This window comes from Carassius gibelio, chromosome A19 (genome assembly GCF_023724105.1).
Source record: "Carassius gibelio isolate Cgi1373 ecotype wild population from Czech Republic chromosome A19, carGib1.2-hapl.c, whole genome shotgun sequence".
Lineage (NCBI taxonomy): Eukaryota > Metazoa > Chordata > Actinopteri > Cypriniformes > Cyprinidae > Carassius > Carassius gibelio.
Window position 1 is genome coordinate 20,736,315 of NC_068389.1, and position 21,734 is coordinate 20,758,048.

The window sequence follows — 21,734 nt, forward strand, 5'->3', positions numbered from 1 at the left end:
ACAATTCAATCTGAGAGCACTGCACAGCTGTGAGTGATGTGCAGAAAGCCAGTGCTAGCACTTTGTTTTGTTAGCATGTGCACATCCAGGTCTCATAACATTAGGACCACTCAATGTGCTGCTCTTTTGAATTACTGCTCCTGGACCAGGCCTGGGAAGGCTCATTTGCGAGCGATCGATATGGGAGAGGGATTGGGTGCAGATGGAGCGGTACATCAGGTCGGCCTTGATGGGGAAATCATTGAGGTCAGCGCTGAGGAGGCTAGAGCTGATCAGCTGTGTTAAACTCCTGCAGTGTCTCAGACCTCGCAGGACAGTGCTGGATGCATACACAGACTGCTCACTGCAGCATTATACTTCTGAGAAACGAGCTGGATCATTGAAAGATGATGGTGAGAAGGCAGCATTAGGTTTTAAAGCATCTAGCTGTTGTTAGATTCGATCTTAGATTACTTTGACAAATGAACAATAGCCTTAAAGTGATATATGCAAGCTGACAGGCTGCCCATAATATTGTTTTTGCCTTTTCATGACTTCAGGTCAAATCAGATGAGATTCAGTGAAATACGATCCTTTCTCAAAGAAAGTCTTGCAAAAACACACAAATCAAATGTGATTGTTGTTTTTTTCATAATTGATTCTGTCTAACTGATTTCAGAAAAAGGGCTTCTACTGGCAAAAAAAAAAACAATTTATAAAATCAAAATGTGATAGGTCACATATACAGGCTACAGCTAAAAAAAATGAATTGAAATATTCAAAACCTAATTTAGCATATATTTCACTTACACTGAGACCATCTTTTTTAACTAGCCAATAGTGTAAATAGCTTTCCACAAATCACTTACCTTCTGCAAATTATATTGTCAAAACTCAAATATGGCAATAATAAAGTTGAGTAATTAATAAAAAATGTATAACATCTACAAATGGCTCAATAAGCAGTTTTTATATATAGCATATACAATATCTTACTAAATGAACACTGAAGCCAGTTAATTCAGCTCTGTTTCTTTTATAGTGTACATTATTTCACACAGGTTACTTTCTCTTCTTTAAATCTAATTAAATTTAATATCAAAATTCAAATATGACAATAATAAACTTGGATATTAAAATCATCAACAAACAGCTCAATAACCACATTTTAATAACAGCTTTAAATATTGTATGGCATTATATATCAGTAAATGAACAATGAAGCCACTGCTTTTATCACCATTTATTTTTAACAACTATTGTAAATGGTTTCACACAGGTATCTTTCCCAGTTCATGCAGTCGCTATATTGTCAAAATTCAGATACGACAATAATAAACAAACAGTTCAATAAGCAGCTTTTAATGCTTCTAAATATAATAAAGCACATATTTCACTAAATGAAGTCTATTATTGCAGTGTAAATGGTCACTCTCCTTGTCGGCACTGTTGTCAGAATGGATTTGTGTGGATCATTTTGCTCATATTAAGCACAGATGATTCAGTTGTGTTAATGGCATTTTTGTATTCTAGTATGCATGCATTTATGGCAAACAGCCGTACTTGAACTTTTGTCCGAGCGATTAGGACACAAGGACAGTGCCTGCGGCATTAGGTGTCCTTTAATTGCCATTTGCATAGTAGGTTAATCATTTCCCGACTCCCCAATTACTTACCCTCTGTGCCCATGTCAATGCCGCTCTCACACAGATGCCCACATTTGGGATTATGGAAGCTTTGTTTTGCTTAAATGACTATCATCCCAGGATCAATCACAAATTGTTCATTTAGAGAGCGGAACATGGTTTTCCATTTAGACACATTCTCTGAATTCGGATAAGACTTTATGGCCTCCATTCATAGCATTATAAAAGATTTTTTTATAGATTTTTATAAATCTGGACTATCCATCTATCTATCTATCTATATATCTAGATGCACATTGATCAATGTTTTGTATATTTTCTAAACCTAATACAAATAATAATCATTATAATAATAATAATACTTCTGGGATTATTTAATGGTTTGAAAAGTGCTTTATACAGTATATATATATATATATATATATATATATATATATATATATATATATATATATATATATATATATATATATATATATATATATATATATATATATATATATATATATATATATATATATATATTATTAGTTAGTAGTAATGCCTTATATAAATCCAAATGTATTTTTATAACTAATAATGATAATAGCATAATTATGGATTTATTTATAGTTTAAAAAAAAGCTTACTATTTTATACCAGTTCATAATATATATATATATATATATATATATATATATATATATATATATATATATATATATATATATATATATATATATATATATATATATATATACAGTATATATATATATATATATATATATATAATAACCCATAGATTTAAGTCAGTTCCTAAATGTTTACCTCATTATTGTGGTTAAATCATACTTATTGTAAATAACTGTATTTTAAACTTTGCTTAAAAGTTTAATGCATATTCATATTTCATTCATGTATGTCTGATGTGAAAAAGTAAGCTGGAACACAAAGAGCTGACTCCCAAATTATTTATTGTTGATTCCCTACATTTTGGCATCTTGTTTTCTTTCCCCAGCTGTGTAGTGCCGACTTTGCCCTTTCCCTGAAAGGACAATATGAGTGTCAGATTTATGACCTGCTAAACGAGGCTGCTGGCCCGATTGAAATCTACTGCAGTGAGTAACAATGACAGAGTGAGGATGTTTGCCCATGATTAGCAGAAATGCTAGAGGTTAATTACTCAGATCTACATTTATTGTTCCATTTGCACATTTCAGACAGACTGATCGTTAATAATTAGGGTCACCGATCCGATCGAGGCGAACAAGGAGCCCCTACAGCCATTTCAAGCAGGCAGAGACCGAGGCACCATTACCTCGGCGGAACAGTTAGCGCTGTAAGCTATTGGCTTCATCTAAGAGCTGCATTAGCGTGAAGAGCTGAGCTCATAAACAGTGTGGGCCGAGCTTTAAATGGCTGACTGGGTTTATGTGTTCTTCTGTTTGATAATGCTTTGCACTTCTAATGCATTTTTAAGTGGCCCTTCACATACTCATTTCCCAATAAAGTGTATTAGTTTGCTTCAAGACCTGGTATGAAGGGGTAAATCACAGTAACATGCAATGTTTTTTTTTTTTTTGCATATGGAAAGCATTACCTGGCTAAAGAACCCTCAAGAACCTACAGACGAGGCTTCACCGCTAATTACAGGAAGTGTTTTTAACTTCCTGTTTTGCAGTGTTGAATATACAGTGCAAACAATTCAATATATATTTCACAACAGCTCACATGCAATGTCAGAAGTGCGTGATGGGTCAAAAGTGCATGTAGAAATCAAATATAATCCGACAACATGCTAGTATACTACTATTAAAGTGAGAGTTTGATGCTTGACATTGACTAGATATTGTTTACTTAATCTTGGAAATTGAATCAATAGATTTCGGCAGTTCCATAAATGTAAATCAGATCTTTAAAACAGGATTATCCTCTATGAGGGGATGTTATTCAGAGTGAAATGACTGACCGCAAGAAATCAATTCTGCAAATTAGAGAAGGATGAATCAGACGGCACCCATGTGGACATGGAAAATCAATAAAATAATTTAAAAGATAAAGGCTCCGGGTCCTTCAAATCTCCCCTGTGGCTGTACGTGACAGTTTATTCTCATTAAAGTTTTTGATAAAATGGCATGCAATGGAATCTGAGGAATCATGCATTAACTTTGTGTCCATAAGCAGAATGAGTCGTACCACCTTCCTGTACGGGATGAGTAAAGTTGGCGGAAACCAGATGTTTCTAATAATTCTATGATGAGGCCTTTGTTGTAACTGATGACTCAGAGGTGTTTCAGAGACCTGGCATTTCTGCCGCATTAGCTTTATTGCTATATTTAGAGTTGCAATGCACTTTCTGGCTGAGGGATATCATATCTGAATAGCTTCAATGGAAATTCCATTCATACCATTTGGTGGTGCTGTAGTCCAGTTCCTTGTTCTGTCAGATGGAGATGTACTCTGAATTTTGTAATTTTTTGTATTCAGACCCAACACAAGCACAGCAGGTGAGTTGGATTTATGTATTTAAAAGAAAAAAAAATGGTTTAGTGCTTTAGTGCCATCCATTCTTTTCACAGCATGCATTGCAGCATGATGAATTAATATGATTGTGTTATTTGTCTGTTTGCCAGTTTTATGTGCATTGCTGTTGCTTGTTTTTGTCATATTAATGAGCTTGCTGTCTTGTGGTGGCAGCGTGAGTTTGTTTCTCTACTTAAAATGATCAGTTAAGTAACCCTTGTCACATAACCGTTGTGATCTATTACGTTTTGAGGTCTGTGTTTGGTGTTTATGAATGTTTTAAGAAAATAAAAGTGTTCAAAAAAACTGGAATACTTCAAACCTTGCAAAGAAATTAAATTATTTACTTAGAACTATTTTAAAAACTATTTTAAAGAACTATTTTAAAGTCTTAAAAAACTTATACTAGAATTAAAATACTAGTTTTAAGTCTTATGAAACTAAATAGATAGCTAGCTAGGTAATAGTTAAGGTAATTGTTCAAATGGCTTTAGATTTTAAGTCATGGCGATTTGCCATTTTAAATCCAGTCAAGTTATTTAATGACGCAAATTATTATGCAAAATATTCAACAACAACAACAACAAAAACATGTAAACGGGCGTCTTCATTTTTTAAAGTTCAACAAACATCCCATTTTTTTAGTGCCTATAAACAGTGTAGTAATATATGACAAATGCATGACCACATATGACACAAAATGTATCCAATAAAGAACAAATATTTAGACTTACCCTAGACTGATGTTTCATTTTAATAACACTGCTGTGATTGAGGTAAATAAGATTGGAAGTTTGTTTTTCTGAAGAGAGACTCGCAGAATACGTTTTTTTTACAGACACACTGAAAGGTCACACTAATGTCTGAATAACCAGCCATTGATTTTCAGTTATACCTTTTAATAACGTGGAGAAAGAGACACTCCTTTATATACAATATTTATTAAGTACCTTTAAATTATCAAGGACCTTTAAAATTGAGAAACTCTCTAAGGCTTTGCTCTGAATCTTCTTTCTTTGAAAAAATCTTTTTGGACGCATTCTTCACGGTTTGGTCTATTTAAGATGTTCATCGACACAATGTAGGCACGAAAACCTCCATAATGGAGATGCCAAAAGGAACAGAGATTATTCTTTTGAAAAGGCTAATTGGTATGAATTACTAAAGTTATGGCTGTTTACATCCATCTTGTTGTTGGTTGTGAGGTCTGGACCTCACGGGGCAACCCTTTGATTGAGAATGAACTCAAGACAGCATCTGATGAGGTCAGGCTATTTGTTGATTGATATACAAAAAGTCACACTAGGACTCCATTAATCAAATGAGAATTTCACGTTCCGTATGATTTACATGTCGCCTCTCCTCCGGGAATTCTGTTTCGGACATGAAACAGGGTGGGAACGAAAGGATGAGTGATGAGAAGACAGGATAATGAAAGGTATTTTAAGCAACGAGTCTACTGTATGTGATGTCACTCCTCTAAAAAGTAAAAAAAAAAAAAAAAAAAGTTGTAGTTTTTTTTATTATTGTTTGTTTATATGCTTATATGACTTCTATGACTTTCTGTGATCAAACTAATTAATAAATAATAATTCTCATTTAAATTCTAATTCAGATTATTTTTTTTTCAGGTTTACATTTTTTTATTGTTTGTTTGTTTTCATCATAACCTGTCGTCAAATTGATGTTTCAATAATGAATCTAATTCAAAATCTTATTCTGATTTCAATTCTGATTTTAATTATGTTTGTTTGTTTGTTTGTCATGTGCTGTGATCACACTAATGGATTTAAATGATTCTGGTTCTGATTCTGATACTAATTCTCACTCTAGTTCTGATTCCACTAACTATTTTGAACGTGATTCTGATCATGTTTTACTTTTTTAACATTTGTTTACATCTTTTGGTCACACTCATGAATATATGTTAATGACAGATTAATTATGTTTCTTGTTCTTATTCTAATTCTGATTCAAATTTATTTTTGTCTTCTAATTCTGACTCTCAGTCTGACTTCTGATTTAGTTCTGATTCTCATTATTTTTGTCACGCATCTGGTTCAAAATCTAAATTTCACCCTTACTCTGATTAAAATTCAGATTTTAAGTGTTTTATTGCATGTTTTATCATTTATTTATTTATTTATTTTTTATCAAATTGATGCATCTGTAAAGGTTGTGGCTCTGAATTTTTGATTCTAAATTTGACTCTTAATCTAAATAAATTTGGATTTGAGTGTGAATCTGATCATGTGTGTTTTGTTAGTATAATTTTTTTTTTTTTTTTTTTGCACTGGTTAATACATTAATAATTAGGGATGCACGATATTGGATTTTGGCCGATATTCGATATGCCGATATTTTCAAAATAATTTTGGCCGATGCCGATACCGATATCGATATCGATATATATACAAATATATACTGATATATTTAAACTTTAATTTTACTGAAGAGAAATCCATGTATCTCTTCTGTACTGATTCTACCATAAATTTATTATTTTACAAATGTAGACAGACATTCACATCTGAAAAACAGGTCAATTATTTCACTTGGAGAATATCGGTTTGGCTCATCGGCAGAAATATTCATATCGGCCGATACCGATAATGGTCATTTTAAGCTTTTATCGGCCGATACCGATATTGTGCCGATATTATCGTGCATCCCTATTAATAATGTTTCTGGTTCTGATTTGAAACTGTGTTCTTATTCTTATTCTGATTCTTAATCTGAACCCTGACTCAATTCTGATTCTTGTCGTACAGTGATGGATTTATATTGATTCTGACTCCATACTGATTCTAGGTCTGATTTTGACGGCTGTCTTAATATGGACTGATAGTTTTATTTTCCTCTCTGTAGATCTGTGTGAAGGCTTGTGGTCAGACTCTGACCCTGTCAGTCAGTGACCCTGAACAATGACACACCGATTGACTCTTCGTCACCACCGTGTCATAAGGACGGTTGTTGTGGCAGCTGCAGAATGTTCTGAGCATAAAAGCAGAGCCATCAATCTCTGCTGGAACAGTCGTGTCCTCGCTGCCCTGAAATGATTTCAAACACCACAGGTCTTTTCCATTAACCTTTAAAAATTACAGATACTTGCTTTCTCGCTGTATCAATACGAATACACATTAATAAAAAATACACACAGACAGTGTGTCAGACAAATTCCCAAACTTGTTTTTGATGTTTCCTTCTCCACTTAAATTGCAACTGTTTCAGAGGGATCACAGTGCATGGGAGCAGATGTAATTTCATTTATATGTGACGTTTCCCAGCATGCCCCATTCAGACGCCAAAGCATAGCATGGGGTCACTCTTTTATTCCCTCAGTCTCAGGAGACATTCTCCAGCGTTAAAGATCTCACCAGAAGGTGAAGTCAACTAGCAAACATCCCACAATAATGGCACAAAGTGGATTTAATTTCTCACAAAGCATCAGCCGTAATCCACAAAGATGACTCTCACAGACTTTCAGGGAGTTTTTATGATGCTAATCAGATCACTGACAGCTTGAAGTCCACGGCTGACAGCGATGAAAGCAAATTTAATTTTCTGTTTTCACACAACGCAACTTTATTGAAACAAACTTGTATCTCTATGCATGAGGAGCTGTTTTGAAGCATATGGTGAAACTAGCATTAAACTAAAACTGCTAAAACTGCCTCAGAACTGTGTCCAGTCGGGTTTTTATTTAGCAGCTGTTTTTTTAATCTAGACACAGGACCCCCCACAGTTAGGCCAAGTATTTACTTTTCTCTCAACAGTTTACATTTGATAACAAGTGTGATATGTTGACTTCCTCAAGACACTCTCATGTCCCATTCTCTTGCATAATAGACCAGTGAACACAAAGTGAGAGAGTATAAGGGACTTTAATGGTATTTTATTAAGCTAGAATAAATAACACCAATGATAACAATAATAAAACATAATTATAATGACTTATTAAGATGCCTAAATTAAGTTACAAATTAAAATGATGTACATATGCCTAACTGCCTTTATATGAGGAACAATCTGACCTTGTCTAATACTTAAAAAAAAAAAAAAAATTAATAAGACTTGTTGACTTTCATGTATAGGAAATTTGGTAATATGTTACTTGAAGAAGTGAGTAACCTGACCTTGTCTAATACTTTTCTTGTAAAACATATTTAGTCAAACAAAAGTTTGAAATATTTAGTTTCAAACAAAACCAACTGATTAAAATGTATTTGCTCACTTGTTTTCTTTGTTATTATAGGCCTATATATTTTCCTTTCTATTTTCTTCTCTCTTAGTATTATATTTTGACCGGCGTCACCCATAGAAACTTTGCTTATGAAAATCGTGCTTATGATTTTGTGCAGATGAAATACTAATCTTATGCTGTGACTCACTGAAAATAAAGCATTAATTGTTACACATGTTTCTAAAATTTAAGTAATCTGACTAATCTGTCTAATAGAATATTGCATATGTATAATATATGGATGCATGTCTATACACACACATAATACTATATTTTAATATATTTTTTCTCGATATGTCTTCTGACCTCTATAACTTAAGAAACTATAATAAAAATTATAATACTAAAGTAATAATAATAATGTATACCTTGCATGTCATTAAATGCGACAGAGCAATATGCCTGCTTCTCTTGATGGTAAAATCTAATAAATATTTAGTACATTAAGTACATATTTGTTCATTCATTTTTTTATTACATCAGTTATAAAATATTTTAAATTATAAATATTTTGCAATCCAATTAAAAACTGTTTTTAACTGTTTTAAACAGTTAAAAACAGGAAAACAGTTAATCGACCATAACACTACTAATAAAGCCTAAATGTTATCTCTTGTGCTGATAAAGCACATTGAGAGAGCTAGAGAGAGCGAGAGTGAGAGAGAATGTCTGTGCATTCGCTGCATGTTCTCTGTTCCTCAGTCATTAGTGCAGCAGTGTGAGTGAGCGTTTGAGACCTGCTCTCTCTGGCCGCCCTGCTCTCTGCTCTGTTGTTGTTTATGAGGGCCGATGAAGGGCTGGGGAGTTGCTGAAATGACAGGACATGCCAACAAATTGCATCACTTCTGCCTCAGTAGCTGGGGACAAAGCAACGCCATATGCTCAGAGCCGGCGATGAATGGGGCTCATTTCCATGGCCGCACCAGGCTCCCAGCATCCCCTCTGTCCACCCGGGAGACAGCTATGCCAGGACATGTGACACAGATGAACCAGTGTACTCAATCTCACCAAAGAGAAAAAGAACTTTAATGCCTACTACAACTTTTAATGTTTCATGTTTAAGTAAAGTTCGTCACACTTATAAAAATGATAAAGAAAGTTTAATTTTATGTAGATAGTCATGCACTTACTCATTATTGCGTGTTTTTATGACAGTATGGCATTACTTTTTAGTCTGTTTACTTTCCCAACAAACATTTTCGGTCCTACTAAAACAAAAATAAAATGCTTATTGTTAATTAGATAGCTTGCTGATGTCTTTTACAGTAGGACGCACAAGCTTTGTATAATGTAAACCAGTATTCAAATAGCAAAATATAGATCCCTTACAACTTGTTTCACCCATGCACGGGAACTTTGGTAATACAAATGAACTATAGTTACTAAGATAATTTTTTCATAGGCAATAATGTATTTCTGAAATATAGGACATTACAAATATATTGTATTTTTTCCATCCAAAATGAATAAAAATTTGCATAAAGATACCTATATTTCTTGTTTAAGGACACTGTACCTTTTTGCAGTCCCCACAGAGGTGCGTCCCTCTCTGTCGCCCGCCTCTACTCCTAATAATCACTCTAATTAGAGTCGTGTGCTGATAATCAATCAAAACGATGGGGCTAATCTGTTACCCTCTCTGTCATTCTGCGCCTAATCCACCAACCCATTAGCAACCGCTTACGTCACTAAAACTGTTTAACTGAATTCACAGAAACACCCCAAAACCTTCGTTGGTGACCGATTTGTGTATATATGACTGCTGATTACTTATTTTGAGTGCTTAGTGACAAAGCCAATTACAAATGGCAAGAGAGAGAGGGAGAGGCAGAGAGAGATATGATTCTGTCAGTGTTAAATTGAGCATAGAAAGTCCACAGGGTTTAGGCATGTCTGCACAGATGTTGTACGGCTGAGTTGTATTCATTACTTCCCTGAAATGATTCTAGATAGCCGACCTCCAAGCTAGACAGACCTTGTTTAAATAACTCTCACAAATCGGGATCAAAACGAAAACCGACGTTGATGGAAAGTGTTTGCTTCTGTATAAGTAGAGGATTCTACAACAAGAATTGGACATAGCGCTCAAACAGCTACCAAGATGTGATTTAAAAAAATAATAATAATAATATCACACTGGCTTCTATGAAGGTGTTATCCACACTAACTTTTAGACCAGAACTAGTTCAAGGTTATTTGTCAGCATATGTTTACTCCGGGGGGGTTGACAGGGGTTGGGATCCTGAGTCAGCCCCACTTATGATGCTCGCTGGTGTATTCTCCAGCCTTCATCTCTGGGTTGATGCCAGCAACTCTGCCGATCCTCGGCTTGGCACAGGTTGAGATCAGGCATGCAGGTGCTCACTCTTTCTGTCTCCCGCCACTCTTTATGCCAGGAGTGTGACCCTCAGGTAATTTTAGTGCCAGGGTTGTTGGGGCGCTGCCAGACAGTGGTGATCATGTCAGATATGGTCATTAGTGTTGTGAAGATCTTGCCAGAGGATTTCCTCTTATGACCTGCTAAATGTTTAGGCTCTAGGTTTAGAGTAAATCAGGTGTCCGGAGGGTCAGGTAATCTGTCCTCGTGTTTTAAATCCCCACAGTTGATGGCATGTGACACTTATTTTGGTTTTAAAACTTTGAAAAGGGACCGAAAAGAAGGCTATTTTCCTTTCAGAAGTATTATTTAAAGAATGTAAGAAAACAGTTAAATGTATTACTTTATTGCTTCATAACTAAAACATCAAATGAACAGATCTGTTCTATTAATATTTGAGAACCAGAAAGTGTATAACATGTTTGTTCATAGGGAATGAATGAATGAATACATTCATGATATATAAAATAGATTTTATTTAGATAATATTAAGCGTAATATAATATAATAATTATTAATAATTAATGGGTTTTTTTTTTCAGTCAATGTGACTTTTACACTTAAAGAAATTTTAAGGTGAGCAGAGACTAAGATGTACAACTCTTTGATAGTGCACAAGTAATAAAGAACGGAAAATCTCATGTTGGGTTTTCTTTCCCTTCTCCCTTTTTTTTATTTTCTGAAAGGAGATTAAATTTTTCTGCATGAGGAAGTCTTTTTAAATCCTGCAGTGACTACCGCACTGGCCCCACACTTATTGCTTGGACACACCGAGCTGCAGTGAAATCCTGAAAAGCTCCCCCTGCCCCAGCTGTCCAGAATATAGAAAAAAATCAAATCAAATCAAAGCCATTTTATGGGGAAGACAGAGAGCATGTAAAAACAATGCTTTATGACCTGTTGCTTCTTAACAGGTGAGATAAAGCTTTTTTATCTCATTTTATAACCCAATACATTGTATTAGTAAAAACGTATTAGTTCTTAATGACAGTGTTCACTTAAAAAATAAACAAACATTGATTCTCATGACATCACTACAGCACAACAGAGTTCATATGGAAAGATGTAAATGCTCCGAGGTGTTGCGGTGGGAAAGGCGCGCATACGCTTGTGTTCAGAGATCTCCATTGTGATCTGATGGGAAGCCGAGACTCCCAGAGTAACTCAGGACATGCATTTATGACTGTGTGAAATAACGACTTAATTTTGGAGAAAGGTAAATGTTTTCACATGTTTTTTTCCTGTGTCTTTCAAGCACACCAGCTGACTAAATCCATGAAGTCAAACACACTGTTTATCATTGCAGTAATGCTCTGTTTCGGATGAATGACCGCAATACAATCATTGCCGCATTTTTAGCATGACTCCACTTATACAAACAGCTTTTTGAAAGACTTGGAGTCATCAATCTCTAGGACCCGCGTTCATCTTTACAATGGTGTTTTATGGCAGATGGGCTGTCCGGAAAGCTCAAAGACTTTTATTCCCTTAGGGTTACCCCCCAATATTCTCCAAAATGGATTTTAAACATGATTGGTGTTTCCAAGGAAAATTCGATCTTGAAGCCTCACTTGCTAGTGATTCTACCCATAAGCCCCCACACCTCCTCACTATGAACACTTAATCTGCTATGGAAACGTCCGGTTTCAGGACTACTCGTATTAAACAAACTAAGCCGTGTCCATATAGTTCCCAAAACATACGGCCCTCCACTTGTTCCAAACCTGTGTAAGTTTCCTTCTTCTGTTGAACATAAAAGAAGACATTCTGAAGAAAGTTGATTACCTACTTAATATTTAACTGTAGCCACTGACTTCCATATGTATAGGGAAAAAATACAACATTCTTCAAAATATAATTGTTGTTATTCTTCTTCTTCAAAAATTCTTATCCCTTCTGCATCCTAATCCTAAAGTCTGTACTGCAGCAGCATTCTCTGTTTAATGATGTATCTTTTGTGCAGATAAATGACGTCCTGACTCAGTTCACGGATGCTATTGTTGAGCCACACTTGTTTGGGACACCAGTCTATCAAACACATTCCAAGATCCAGATCGATCCGGTGTGGGTGTCTGCTTCTGTCCCTTTATCAAAGCTCTCTTACTGTACCAGACTAGAGGGGATTACGTCTAGAGACCGCAGACTAGATAGAAAGGACCTCACAGACACCCCTGGCCTCTTCAGGGACACTTGGTGGGGGACAAAAAACTTGCTTTTGTTCCCTCAGACAAAAAATTAATTACTATTTTAATAACAGAGCCAGACTTGCTGAAAATCGGCTTAGAGAAATGGTGATGTAATGATTGCTGGAGAGGAGTTTTGTAAGGGGCATTTGGGGGCTGCCTTGAGGGCCCTCCAAAATCTCTATTTGCCACATTGAAAAAGTGCACAAATCAAAGTAATCTGCAGGAAAATGAAACCCACACAGTAGGTTTGAGAAACCCGGGCCTATTGTACGAATTCCTGCGTGCCGTTGTGACATCTGCACGCAGTGTGTGCTTCCTTTACGTCTCGCATGGACTCGTGCACTTCAGATAGTGCAGCTGAAAGAAATCAAGTGTGTGTTGAAATTTCACAAATGCAAATAAATTTTCCATTTATCCCCATTTGAAGCACTTTGGGTTCGCACTTGCCCGCCGAATCTGCCGAGAACAAGAGGGAAAGTGATAAGCTCGTTTTTGATGAGCAACATTTCAATTTGCATGTGAACACACACGAATGGTGTTCTCTCTCTCACTCTTTTCTCCTCCCTCGCTCACTTGCTCTCTATTTTCTCTCCCACTCTCTCTCTTCCTGCCCCTTTCCCCTGACCGTGATTAATACACACATGTTGTACAAAGGGCTCCTTGTTAGCTTAATGGCAAGGCCTAAATGGAGACTTATATTTCCAGGATTATATCTGTATTCAATTGCAAATGATTTTTTGGGGGGACTTTTAATACCCTGCTCTCTTGTCTATGAATAATAGTATCATTTAAATGTAGCAGACACCTGGTGCAGGGAGGGGGGAGCTCAAGGCACTGAGTCTGGCTGGGCACCACTGCCAACTTCCCTCTTTCCCAGCCTTGCCTTATCCCCAACGACCAGCCTCCGATTTCACTCCCTTACCTTCAAATGCCATGCACTTGAAACTTTATTCTCCCTTTGGTAAAAAACACAGGCTCTCCTGAAAGGGAGAGAGGGATGGGAAAAAAATGCAGAAGAGATTTAAGAGAGGGAGGAAAGAAATTCTTATCAATCTTTTCTTAGATTTGGGGAAAAGTCATCTGAAGGAGCCGGGTAATGTTTCCAAGGGACCCTTCCAATTAAATACTTAAAAAAAGGCACAATAACAGAAGCCTCTCCTATACTCAGCGGAGGCATTAATGCTCTTTTGTTGATTTATTGTACGTTACCTTCTGAGGCCAAAGAGAAACAGGGGGTACTTTAGACGGGGGGCCATTTGTATGCGCCCCGCGTCCGTCCCGTGCACAATCCGGCTTGTATTGCGCGTTGCAAATTTATACCAGGATGTTGGTTTAGAGTGTTTTCCTGAAAAAAAGGAAAGTTTTTCAAGTAAGTGTCTGCTTTCATTAGCACAAGTGACTGAAGCTTATAAACAAAGCTTTGTTTCAAAACTCACAGATGTATTGCCGGAGCATGACTTTGTCCTCCAATGCTGAGATGTTTTTATTTTATTTCTTTTATTTGTCGATTTTATGAATGCAGACAAAAAAAAAAAATACTGGTGAGCACAAATATTAGACTAAGCTTTCCCAGGGTTGTGTCTTTCACCCAAGAAAGATATAGTTTTGTTTATAGTTTTCAAGTATAGAAACGAGTGAACACTTTTTCTAGTTCTCAGGGAAACAATTAAAATAACTATTGTTCCTCATTTGTGAGGCACTTCAGATAAAATAATCGATTTACAAATTAATAAGATATTAAAACAAATTTTATATTAAGAGAATGGAAGCATTATTACAAAATAACAATCAGGATCAGGGAATTTTATTCTGGCAAAAAAAAAAAGTATGTTGTGCATTAAACAACAGGCTAGACTGAAGCATAGCATAAAACCTTGAAAACAGTATCCAAGTGCACCTATTTTATTTTGGAAAGACCTGCCAAATATTGTTTATTAAAATGTTGGCTGCTATCAACACCCCGCATTCACACCGTTTCTTCCTCAAAAGTTTTGTCGGAGTCCGTTAGCTGCTATGCAAACAGCATGTGTTGGGACTTGGCTTGCCAACGTTTCTTTTGTTGTGTCTAGACTACAGGAAATGCAAAATTGCATTTGTTTACAACCGTTAGGAAGTCAAAGCCAAAGCGACAATTAAAGAGCTGCTCCCAGGGAAAAAAAAGGCTAGAACATGTAGCGCAGATTTTCTTTAGAGGGAGAGAGAGCAAGCGAGAAAAAACTCAGGAATATACGAAGAGGGTCTGCCTCATAAAAACATCTGTAAATCTTATCGTCCCACTGAGCTTCATTGTTCTCATTCACTGTCCTGACATTTGCTTCTGAAGCTTGTAAGTGCTGCTGTTTTCAGATCTAATCTCGAATCAGTCATTCTCTCAGCTTTCTTAATGAGTCACATAAGGATGTGAGGGGAGGAAGTCAATCCCTAACCAGAAATTTCAGGTTACCACAGTAGTAGCCTTCACTTCAATTTTTTCTATTTTAAGAATGTTCTTCCACGATGTGTGGATTACGGCTATACACCAGCGCCTGCTTCTATTTGTTTGTTTAAGTTCCCTGACCATGCCTCACATATGGGACTTTAGGTTTTTTTTTATCCTTTGGGAAAATAACAGTGAATGACGCTGGCCTTGTTCTGTGTTAACAGTGCAGTGAGATATGTGTCTTCTCTATGCCATGAGAATTAGTTGATATGACTGAGCTTCACCAATTAAATGTCGGCCCAGACAGACGGCAAACACTACAGTGTTGGCTGACTGTGTCTACGTTCCTTACAATGTCTGGTTATTCTGCTTATTCACTTAAGTAACAGTTTTATTTTAATTGTCAAGGCTACCCTTGAAAAAAAAAGTATTCGTACACTTGATGGTATCAGATACAAACAATAAAATCAAGTAGCAAGAAACGACGCCAGACATTTTCTCAGAACTAACTTCACTTTTCTATGCAAGTTTTGCAATGACTTTTAAATAACCGGTCTCAAGATCATTTTTAGTGGATGTATGGAGTCAGTTCCTCTCAAGATCACAAAGGTGTCCTAGCAGAGTGTAATTCATCAAATTTATGACTTTAAAACAATGACTTTTTTTTTTTTTAAGAATGACACTTGATTCAATATTTTGTTGTAGCTCAAAGGCATTAGTGCATTTTACATTTTAAACAATTTAAGCCACTGCATATATAAAACAAATAATAATGATGATAATAATAAAATAATTGTAACAACAACATTATTATTTTTTATTTTTTGTATTTATTATTATTATAAAGGATTACAATTATTTAAAACCTATGATAAATACAATTATAATAATACTGTATTTCAAAAATCAATAATATTAATATTAATCACCTTATATTATATTATTATTATTTTGCAATTTTAACTAATAATATTTTGTTATCAAATTGTACATGAACAATGTAAAACAAGATTCTGAAGAGCACATGATTTGATCTTGTTCTTCTGCTTCACCTCTACTGGACATAATGGACATTTTTAGACAGAATTAGTTCACATTGTTCAAATGAGTGATATGTATTTGGAAAAAGGATTTTATATCTTATATATATATATATATACATAGCCACAACATAATCTATAGTCTCATTAAGCACATTCAGAGAAAGCTGTGCCTCCGCTTCCACGCATAATGGTGCGCAGGGATAGTTTAAAAAGATAAAAACAGGAAGTGCCTTGAGTGACCTATAACAACAGCTTATTTAAAGCTAATTTTATCTACTTTTAAACAAAGCTGTGAGATGATAAACTAACAGATCTCAAAGTGAGATATATGTAAGATACATTCCTTACATCGAAAGTATTCCAAAAATGCCCAAAGGGAGAACATCTTATAGGCTATAATGAGGTGATCTCAGGTTCTCTTCCATCAGGGACATGTATGGTGACTTCTCTGCGGTTTGCCTCAAGCGTCTGTTTAAGATGAGAGAGGAAGTCACTATTTCAGAGAGTTTACACAGATGGAGCCCACTCTTCAGTCAACACTCACATAAAAATCGAGCAAAGACTTGTTTTTTCTTTTCGTTTCAGTGTACACACAGATGCTTATGGCGACACAGAGGTGCCACAGTTTGTTATGAACAAGCAAATTCACATGAAGTTTGGCTCATAGTGATAAAATATCACAGATGATTAATATTGTCCTATGTATACACACCAAAGCATCATTACAACAGATCTTGATTTATAACAAGAGAGCTGTTTACTAACCAGTTGTAGATCTCATTACACTTATCAGGCACATCTTCTTTTTTTTCTCAGATAAACTGTTCAGGACCGTGTGACTTTTGTTATTCATTCTGCCATTAAATTTAAGTTAGACTTTGGTGTTCTGGTTCTGTTGCTCTTGGTTTACTGAACTTTTGTCTGTGGCTTTACAGCAGAATGCTGAGGCAGAGGTGACTCATAAACCAGGCACACACGTCCGCTAGTCAGTGTCTGTTTACTTCTGCCAGCTTTTTACAATCGTAAACTGTAAATGTGATCTGTGATCTAAGGCCAGTGGCACGCAAGAGAATGTGCTATTAATTTGTTTTACTTTTTCAAGACACCAACAATCAGGGCCCCAGGCACCTTTGAGCTAACCTTTAGTTTACGCATTCAGAGGACTATTCAATGGCAACAGGCTTAAGTCAAAGCCACTAAATGACGGATGATCATGCTAACCTGGTTTTGCATCTCTCTCAGCATGTTCAGGGAAACAGCTTCCTAATCGTTATCTTGTCCCCAGCCTCCAACTGAGAGAGTAATTTTGGACATGGAAGGTTAGATGTCCCCCATATGCTCCTTTATTGAGCTGTCAGTGAGGTCTGACTTACAAATAGCAGTTTTGTCACAGTGTCTATTAAATTACAGAATACATTCAAACTTCCTCCCCAAAAAAGAATAACCATATTTTTGATCAAATTTGTAATTTACACACTGTTTCATTTTATACACGGGTCACTGGTTCTAATTTTCATCTGGATCTAAGAAAATCAAAAAAAAAAAAAAAAAAAATATATATATATATATATATATATATATATATATATGGAATCTTCTATGAATATTGCTTTGTTTTCAATTTCCTTAATTAAATGTCATAAAATATATATTTTTTTTAAGTTTAAGTAGTGTGTGATTTAATTTTAAAAGACAATGTCTCATTAAAAGTCTTTAAAAAATAAAAATAAAAATAATAAAAATAAAACTTTGGCATAAAGACATGTTAAAGCTATTTGAATTACTATTTAAATAAAAATAAGGAGTGAAGCAATTTCATTTTTAATGTAATACATATGAAACATTTCTGTCAAATCAATGTCAGTGTGGTGTAACCAACATGCAGGAAGCCATTTTGTTGTCATTTGACAAGTTTGTAAATATATGTTAATTAAAAAGAAATAATAATCATATATGTAGAACAATCACCGGGAAAATTTTTGATTTTATTTCGCTTTTTTATGCAAAATTCTTTTGTGTTCAAGTTATACTGTGAATAAATTTGTATTATTACTTTTAAATGGTGGTTACATAATAATAATAATCAGTAAAAAAAAAAAAGTGCATTTCTAATCACTTGCCACATGTATTTTGAACTAGATTATCTATAACCTCATAAGATGCAGTATTTTCCTAATATGTTCCCTTAAGAAGCAATAGACTGCATTATTAATTACTGATCTACCGACCAATGCACAAATATTATATTTGTATAAAATATGTCCTGTGATTTCAAATCCACAGACTCTCCATGTCTAACATTAGTTTTACCTTTGGATTAGATTATGCATCCTATGTCAGAAGATACTTCCTGTGAGGCGTTCAGAGAATCTGAGCTAATGGAGATTAAACTCATTAGTTACTTGCTTTTCCTCTATAGCATGCCAATAAATGCTAATAGCAGGGTTTGTTCTTTTTCAGGTCATAAATGTAACTGAATTACTTTGCGCCTCAAGTCTTCCGCCTGCCATCTCAGACTGCACACATTCACAGCCAATAATTAATGACTGTTTTTACTGGCTTTACTCTTATTTTGCTCGTTATTCCCACAAGAACATAAAATACGTAAAATCCTGTTTGTGCCTAAAATTTGCTGTCTTTCATTAAAAATAGTGTGTTGATATGACGACTCGGGTTAACAGAACTGAAACGTCTTCTTTGCATGGTTGTTTACAAAGCAAAAACTTTGTGTACGTTTTCAGCGAAGTGCTTCTGCAAAAGTGTTTGTAAATGACTGTAAGTATGGGGGTGAAATTACTACATGCTGTTGCATATCACGGCACACAGATCTCCATGCTGCTTTGTTGCATACAGTAAAAGTGCAAAAGTATTTATTTATTTTTTTGGACAATTGGATACAAAACTGTACCACGGTACTGCCAAGGGACCCGTATCTCACGGCTAAAAACGTTTATTTCGCCTTAGATGTATCAGGTCCAACTGGCCTCACAATAGACCCTGACTTACCCCTCATACATTGAGATTCAGTTTCTTTTCCCAGCTCAAGTCTCCCCCGCTAGTGTCAATCACAGCCTTTATTGGTGGAAGCGGACCTGACACCCCGGACCTCATGTGAAACCATGGCCGACAGGAGGCAATAAGCCAGAGAATAGCAGCCATCTCAAAGCAGTCCTCCATTTAGCAAGTGCTTTTTTTTTTTTTTTGCTCTCTTTGCTCCAGTCCTGCATTAAAGATAGAGAAGAGAAATCAATAGAGGTTCACAGCATTAGATAAAAGTCGCAGACTTGAGAAGCAGCCGCGTTAGATGTGGTAAATTAAACCAATCAGAAATTTCCAGAGGCCCTCGGCACATGGAACAGTGCTATCTCACATCTGTCCATCTCACTGGCCCTTCTCTGCTTTGTTTGTTCTTCGTGTAGTTTCGCCCTGACACTTCATTTGTTGATCTATCTGAGATGATGTGCTTTCTACTCAGAGTCAAACCCTCTTCATCGTGTTTAGAGCAGGGAAATATGTTTTTTAGCTGTGGGATATGTTCTTGGTTAAAAAGCTGCATTCTAAAATGGGGCTAAAATGAACAGAGAAATAGCACGGACCATGAAAAGATTCTAAACATGAACATAGTTTTAATTTAATGATAAATCTCAACAAACACAGACTTGGAGAGAATGTGTTTTTTTTTTTTTCAGTGGTAAACAACTCATGAATTGCTTGCTTGAACTGAAACACTGTTTTTCTGCTCCAACAGAGGCAATTATTTTAAATGAAAAGCTAAAATGTTCATCATACACATTTTTGCGAAGCTGCAATCCATGATTAGCAGGTGAGATGGTGATATAGAAAAGAAATACCTATATCTTTGACAATTAGTTCATTTAAATCTGCATTGTCGCATTCTTATGAAAGCAGATGGGGAATGTGAAGAAAAATAAAACAAAAACACAATTAACCACCGCACAGGCAAAAATACCCATAAGGGGTTTCATATATAGAATTTTAAATATTTTGCCCTTCTGGGTGATCTCCTTCACCCAGTTTTTTTTTTTTTTTTTTTTTTTTGAATAGGCTGTTCCTAATCCTTCATGGCATGGATAACAGAAAAGCCCGGACAACAGTAACTGTTTTAAAGACTTCCCTTGGGGGTGGATTTTGACAATTCTCACCACTTTGTAATTTTATTGATAATGAAGAGGATGGCGAGGAAGGGACTTTTGATTTTTGCCAGAAAAGCTAGTTAAGGACAATCAATAGTACATCATTGGGAGAGTTTTGTGATAAAAGCCCTCGGTTACCCTGGCAATCCATCACTTGGCCATACAGATAGGTCAAACGAAATTATATTGTGCTTATCTCTCTACACCAGAAGAGTAACAGAGACGCCGATCAATAGGCTTATATATTGTTCTACTTGTGTTGTAATGGAAATGATGTATCGCTGATTTAGAGCCCTTTGGCTGCTATGCACCAGCGATACTGGTCAGATGTGAATGTTGTCTGATCAAATGAGAGCGGCTAAATATCATGATAGACACATAACTGAAGTTTACTGTGTTAGGTTTATATGGCACTACACCACAGATCACAAAATAAGTGCCATAACTTATTTATTTATTTATTTATTTATTTATTTATTTATTATTATTATTATTATTATTATTATTATTATTATTATTATTATTATTATCATTTCCTTATGAAGTGAGATTCTTAACAGATGTGAAGTTAGACAAAAAGTAAACAGAAAAAAAAGAGCAGGTTGAACAGGGGTCCATCCTTCTGTGGTATCCTAGTGGTCGCCAATGCAATAAGCTTACACAGAACAGCCCTCCTGGACCTCTCCAGGACTTCTTCTGGGGTTTACACGCACATTTGCAGCACAAAATCAGCGAAAGCCCGTTTCAGTTCAGCTCCTACACGAAAGTATCCAACTTATGGAAAGCATCCAACTCTGCAATCCGCAAGAACGGGGATACAGTAGTTTTAATTTAGGTGAACTGGAGCATGCCTCCTCGGCAAGGCGCATACGGTCCGAGCGACATCAGAACGAACTGTGTTTGTTGCCTTACACGCTAAAAGTGTGTGAATCATTCGACTGCGTTCTTGACGTTCCTCTATAACTTTCAGGATTTCGCGCGCGCGTTCTGTGCAGGTTCCTCTCAGTCCTTTTTTTTCTTCTCAATAATACAATAAGTGAAAACTTCTCAAACGCTCTTTTGTGATATACTTGTTGTACGTAAATGTATAGAATGTCATAAATTACGCAGTAGGTCTGTTTCGTCGACGTACCGTCCCATAGCTACAGATCCTAACGGAAAGCGTTCGCGCAGCCTACTGTTGCT